The sequence below is a fragment of the Setaria italica genome, chromosome II (genome assembly GCF_000263155.2).
Source record: "Setaria italica strain Yugu1 chromosome II, Setaria_italica_v2.0, whole genome shotgun sequence".
Classification (NCBI taxonomy): Eukaryota; Viridiplantae; Streptophyta; class Magnoliopsida; order Poales; family Poaceae; genus Setaria; species Setaria italica.
Window position 1 is genome coordinate 36,388,036 of NC_028451.1, and position 7,068 is coordinate 36,395,103.

General features: G+C 45.4%; 1 long non-coding RNA gene across 1 annotated transcript; it reads left to right on the forward strand.

Moving 5' to 3' along the window:
• The first annotated feature begins 397 nt into the window (after positions 1-397).
• LOC101758447 lies at positions 398-1,113 on the forward strand. Its single transcript, XR_002676273.1, has 2 exons — positions 398-704; positions 836-1,113. It is a non-coding gene; the product is annotated as an uncharacterized LOC101758447 (long non-coding RNA).
• Positions 1,114-7,068: the final 5,955 nt, after the last annotated feature.

A 7,068-nucleotide genomic window follows, 5' to 3' on the forward strand; every position in this document is an offset into this window, starting at 1 on the left:
AACAGGAGCCCCTCTAGACGTCAAGTTATCGCTGCCATAAAATGCTTAATAATGAGGTAATTTAAGATATGGCTTTTGTATCTGCTTGCTAAATTATCACTAGTCAAGTTCAGATGGCTTTTTATCTGCGTCTTTGTTTGCCTTGTACTAGAATTTTAGTTTGGCTTTTGCAGCATTTCATGCACCACCTACATGGATGCAATATTTTTTTTGTTACTCGTGTTTTCTAGACGTGCAATATCTATGACAAACATAAAATTTCTTTTCCACCTACCTTTTGCTCAAATAATTGCGGTCCTAGCCTTTTACACGTGGCCACAGCTCTGTGGTGTTTATCAGTTATGCTGGTAACAAGAGTATGTCTTTACGCCAACACCATAGAGCAAGTGTACTCTATTCATATGCCGTCTTCGCCATACCGCACCGAGGCAGGGCCGCACCGCACGCAAGTTGGTCGTCTGGTTTCGTCACCCACCGGGTCGCACGCACCACCGCCAGATCCAAACCTCCCCAGCACGAGACGAGGAGATCGGGATGGAGCTGGAGGTGGGGGCGCCTTCGCCGGCGAGGTACCTGCTGGGGGCGGCGATCATGATGGCCGGCGTGGTGCTGCCGCTGGCGTACATGATCTTCCGCAGCAAGCGCTCGCCGTCCTCCTCCTCCTCCGCCGCCGCCGCCGGGCCCTCCTCCTTCTCCAAGCAGACGTAGGTGTGCTCTGCCTCTCTTCCTTCCCGCGCATCTATCTACCCTGAGACGGAGACGGAGACGGCGGTGACCGTGCGTCAGGTCATTGCGCTCGCTTTAACTGATGATCCGCGACGCGCTCTTGTTTCAGGAACAAGGGGCTCATCTGATCTGCTTCTTCCCCGATGGAGGTGTGATGGGCGGTGTGGATTAGTGAGTGAGGGGTGGATCGATAGCGTCCCTTGATGATTGTATTTCTCTGTTTTGGCTTACTGAGAATCTGCAACTACCCCTCGAGATTGGGCATCATCCGAAACATCCAATTATTAGCTGATTTCCTGATTAGTTAGCTCCTCGTGTATCCCAGAATGCTTGCTTCTTTGACTGATTTGATATGGTTATAAATGAAGAGTGCACTTTGACTACATACAAGCAGTATTCATAGAAATTTTGATTTGGCACAACAAGTAATTTGCCCTCTTTTCTGCGAACTGGCTGGCTGGATTGTTACGACAATTGTGTGGAGTTCTTCTTTATGTTAGTACTATATTAGTAGTATGGCAAGGAACAAGATTCTTGTGCACTCGTGCGATTCATTCATTTGCATTGTCAGCCGTCAGCTCATGATGTTGTGGATGAATGCAAACCAAATTGTATCTATGCTTGTTGCTTGGTAGCAGAAGATATGGTTTTTGCATTGGTAGATTGAACAATAGAATGGAGTTGCATTCTGGCACAGCTCCTTACCCTTCTGTTTGTTATCATGTCACTTCCAATATTTCTCTTTTTTGGCTTACCCGGTAGTCTGCAAGTACTCCTTGAGACTGGGTGTCATCAGAAACATTTCGATTACTACCATTTCCTGATTAGTTAGCTCCTCTTCTATCTCAGAGTGCTTGCTTGTTTGACTGATTTGATACAGTTATAAATGAAGAGTGCACTGTGACTACTTAAAAGCAGTATTCGAACAAATTTCGATTCGGCGCCACAAGTCATTTCCCCTCTTTGCTGCTGACTGGCTGGATTGTTATGACAACTGTGTGGAATTATTCTTTATGTTAGTACTATATTAGCAGTATGGCAAGGAACAAGATTTTTGTGCCATCCGTTCATTTGCAACATCAGCTCTCAGCTCATGATGTTGTGGATGAATGAGAACCAAATTGTATCTATTCTTGTTGCTAGGTAGTCAGAAGGTGTGGTTCTTGCATTGGCAGATTGAACAACAGAATGGAGTTGCATTCTGGCACAGCTCTTACCTTACCCTTATGTTTGTTACCATCTCTCTTTTTTGAACCAGAGTTTATTACCATTTTCATTTCCAGTAGCTGATACATACATTTTTACAAGTTGTTTGTTGTCTGACAATGCATGCGACAAGACGCGCCTTGTATTTGACTTCTTTTCACAACTTGGGGTCTTAGCTCTTAACAATTTAATCGTTTGTGTTCTTGCACAGAAGTTAGAGTAAACAAATCGGTGTGCTGCCCTAAAACAATCAGTGTGCCTGATTTTGTTTTTGCCCTTAAGTTATTGGCTAACCTCCAAAATGCTTCCTGCGTGTCTCTTGTATTTTCAGAATTCCTGGAGATGTCATCCTAATCTGAACTCCAGAAAGGAAACTCTGGAATTGAAAGCAAACCGATACAGAGATGATAAAATGGCAAGGGATTTCACCAGAAAAGCCGATCAGATTCTGATAATGCAGTGAGGCATTGGCTTGAAGGCATTCGGTCTTGCAATGTGTACTACGATTGTTACAACGTTGTTCTTGTCATCTCGATAGCTGGCTTCACCTTCCTCAGAGCTTGAAGAGTCCAGCTTCATGCTGCTCCACATGCCAGAATACAACTTGCATGCTCACCGTTATCCAAAAAATAAAAAAAACTTGCATGCTCACCAATTGCTTTGACATCGCCCCACGCCTCTTCGCTGTTCTCGTCGTCGTAATCAGTCGCCGACGCTCGTCGCCGGTCCGGTCGCCGCCTCCTCTCGTGGCGACCGGGCTTATGTGGTGTGACCCAGTACAGCCCAAGGTCCTGTTTGTATACGCTTTTCTGGAACTTGCTTATCTGGCAAGCAGGCTTATCAGATAAGTCTGCTATCTGGAGAATTCGCTGTTTGAATAAGTTGGATGTTTGGCAATCCTGATTATTTTATGTCGATTGTCTGTCCTAACTGGTACATTGACCCGAGTGCTCCTAAAGCTGATAATAGCTTATTTTGTTGTGAATCTGAGGAGAAGATAATAATTCTAATGTCTTTGGAGTTTATTAAATAGAAATTGCATTACAATAATATGAAATTCATACGATAGATAGATCAGTCTAGTATGGAAACATTTGTCATGGTACAATAACGAATTACGAAACCATAGCGACAACAATAGCATCACGTAATGCACCCATATCCATGTCATCTTCTAAAGCAACACCCCCACCATCTGTGCTAGGTTGGGTTGGATTAGCATCATCTTCATGAAAATTCTGTTCAAAATACACGTCATGTATGGCACTATCTCTGATGAAATTGTAAGCAACTATAATTTTGGTAGACGGAGCCGGCGCCGCTCGAAGGGCGGTGGATGCATCTGGCGGCGGACGGGGTCGGTGGTGGGCGCGGGATCGAGATGGCGCGGGGGGCGGATGGCAGGGACGCAGGTGTCGGTGGGGTGAGGGTAGCGAGGAAAATCGCTTCGTTTGTGCGAGAAGCGCCCCCGAGACCACGAACGGGATAGGCGGTGCCCTAGTTGTTTTCTAGATTGTGGGCTAAACGGAAGGAGGAAATAAGCAATACGTTTAGATGAGCTTATGGCTTATTTCCATTGATAAATAGGAAATAAGCTGATACAAACAGGCCGCGAGACTGTTACGGAAACGTGGGAAAATGGGCTTGGTCGTGGTTGGGCCGTTTCTTGAAGAGGGCCTAGTGACCTCCCTGCACATCCCAGACTCCCAGTGACCTCTCCCTGCACTTTTGTCCTTGTCGGGAGACCCGGGACGGGTGTCGCGGGGCGGTCGCCGGTCGGCAGAGCTCGCACAGTCCAAGGTTCCTTCCGCAGGCCGAGGGCCCCACTCGGCGGCGCCGGAGTCGTCTCGTCTCCTCCGCCCTCGCTCCTCCGAAAGCAGGGAGAAGGGGGCGGCGGCGGGGAACCGTCACACCACGGGGAATCGACTACATTCTGCCGCGCTGACCGTGACATGGCGATGCTGGCGCTGATGAGGCTAGTGGCCATGCGGCGGCGGCGTCGGAGGCAGAAACGCCAGCGACGGCGTCGAATCCAACCCCGCGGTATGCTCCCTTGTTCCCTCGTCGCTATCTCGGTTTCAGAAAGTTCGAATATGTGCGCGTCCCATGGCGACTAGCCGACTATAGCTTGTTCAGGTAGTGCTCCTGCTCCACACTCCACAGTACTCCATTTTGGGGGAGCTCGAGCTTCGAAAAAAAGAACTACATTTTGGGGAGATTGCGATGTTCTGCTAATTCTATATCACTTTGCGGTTCATCCTTGTGAAGCCTGAGTCGTCCCTCCATCCCTCTCTAAGAAAGGGTCTTTACAGAGTTGGATAGGGCAAATTAGATGCCTCTTGCCTGGTGCATCGTTGCGCTTGGTCCCGTTGTTTCAATTCGGCATGGGCTGCACTCTATGATAACCATGAAAAATTGTATTTTCAGATGGATCCATTGCTACAGGGGCTGCAAGAGAGGGCTCACCCTGTGAGCAAAATGATAATTCTCAAGGAGGCAAAACAACGAGATATTCAGGGCCCACCCTTCCAGAGGTATGGCATTAAATGTAAAACATTTGTTGCAGGTATCATTGGGAATGCTTGTTCTGTGCAATTTTGGGTTGTGAGAGACAAATCTTTGAGATAGTGTTTGCCATTTCTACGGTGTTCTCATAATTACTTACCCATACAATTATAGGTGCATCAGTGCATGTTGATAGTGTGAGGGGGGGGGGGGGGGGACAATACGCTCTAGGGATTTCATCACAGTTGGTATGAAATTAGTATGTTTCAACATGTATGAAACTTTTATCCATAGTAGACAATCTTTGGGGGATTCCTTCTAACATTACTCAGCAGGATATGTTGCTCTCATGGTGCTTCCATCAAGATCAAATTTTCATTGGGGTTACCTTTGGTTTTGAAAGAAAATGCCATTAAAAATCAACTAAATGTGTTCTACTCGGGAGAAGTATGTATGAAGCGCTTACCTGACCATTGTTCACGTGTCTCATTTTTTTCCAATTCATTGATGATCTTCAAGCATCTGATTTATAGTTATGGACACATGTGGATGCTAATTATGAGTTCAGTGTTAGATGTAGGTTGTTATTTATTTAGAAAAAATAGGGATGTACAATGATTAGTTAGACATTCCATATATATTTGTTGTGAGCTAGGTCATTTACTGCAAGTTTTTGTTACAATGGCAACCTCTGTATGAAGATTTTCACTGACAAAGAAAATACGATGAGATGTTAGACTCGAAGGGTGCCACAAGCTTTGGAAAATGTTGGAAGTACCAGAAGATTGTACCATGCTTGAGAAGATTTCATTCAAGCAGAAATAGATTAGGCTCATACTTTCCATGAAGCCTTGAGGTTTCACTTTTTCCTTGCATGGTTATGCCATCTATACACCCTTTGGCGACACATATATAAAGAGTACTCTTTTTCCATAAAATATTACAAATCTCAAGGCAATTCCAACAAATGAGGATATCCATAACTGACCTGAGTTTTGCACTTATGCTAATCTTTTTGGCTGTGCATGCCACTGGGAATCTGTATGCATACTACATATCTCTTACTAGGTCTGTATTTCAGATTTTTTGTGTGACCCCATAAAGCAGTGAGCTGGATCCAGTACATTTCATCCTCTGCAGCACATTACCAAATTTTAAAAAAAGCATGGCTCATTCGTTGTTGTAAAGTGTGCTTCCTTGATATATACAGTATCATTAAGCATTCCTTTGTGGCTCAGGCTATTCTCCTTTAGTGTACATCTTGATCTCTAGTGGTATGTGATGCTCATTCAACTTTGAAGATATGACTAGTTATGGTAGCATCTCAGCCAAAATCTTTATCCAATTGAAAAGCAGCCATGTATTATTTAGTCACAGTGCCTGTTCTTAGGCACAAGACCGAAGTCACCTTGTGGCCCATAGTAAGCATTTGTTTAAGACAACAGGTTATGAAAATGCAGTCAATCAACATCAGTTGCAAGAAATTTGCATAAGACTTTATAAAGTCTCTAGCTTCAGATACATGAAAGTGTAATAAAATGGTTGCCTTTGGATTGGTGATAGCATTAGGTTGGCTAGCTGAGGGCCTGTTTGGAAGACAGGGATTTTGCAGGAAAATCATGGGAAGGGCTACAAACTGAACTTGTCATCTACATTTCAAGCAATACACCTCTTTGACTTGCTGCATCTTTGACTAGTAGATACTAACTCCTTAGCTACTTGACGATCTTGACCTCCATGCCTGTCGTACGAACAGATCATGTGGTCATTACCCAGAACTAGATACTAATAACTCTGCCAATAGAATATTTTCCCCACAATCCTACTCTTGTACAGTGCTCAGTCTACATGCTAGAAGCATGCTTTTACCTCTGTATTGGAGCACGCATTGTGTTAATTTTGTAGGTCACTTGAGATAGATCACTACTCAATATAATCATAGTTGTCTTAGTTTTATGATTGTAGTAACCATTGCCTCATACAGTTTAATCGAAAACTTTCCCTATGGTGTGCATGCAGAGCATCTTGTATCATATACATTCTCTATTGCCACTTAGAGATGATGCCCGTGCTGCCTGCATGTCTCACAATCCAGAGGCCTCGAGGGAAGGGTAAAGCGGCGAGACCCCCGTCGCCTGAACCTAAGGTGGAGGAGGAGAAGGAGGAGGAGCTACCTTCCGCACACGCCTCTGGGGACGACGATGAGGAGGAGGCGGAGGAGGAGGAGCAGCAGGAGCAGGAGGGGGACGGGGACGGGGAGGCAGGGGATGCCCAGTCCAAGATATGGTTGCGAGGTCCCTCATCCCTACCGAAGCGTCCGATACCTGAGCATTTACGCCCGCTGATTAAACCGGTTGGGACCAAGTAAGTAACTTTAAATATTCTTAATAATGTTCTTATGTTGAAAGTTAAAAAACTAATAATTTATATTAATAACTTGTGCAGGAGTTGGATTAAGCTCAGTGGGGGTGACCACAACCGTAAGGCCAACGGGATCCTTGGCCTTTTGTGCAGGGTTCACTTCCCTGGCTTGGTGGTGTACGCTGGACAGCAGCAGCCGGCCTACACATGGGACCACTACGTCGCCGCCCCCGACGTCCCTGATCGTCAACAGAGGAGATTCCCCAACAT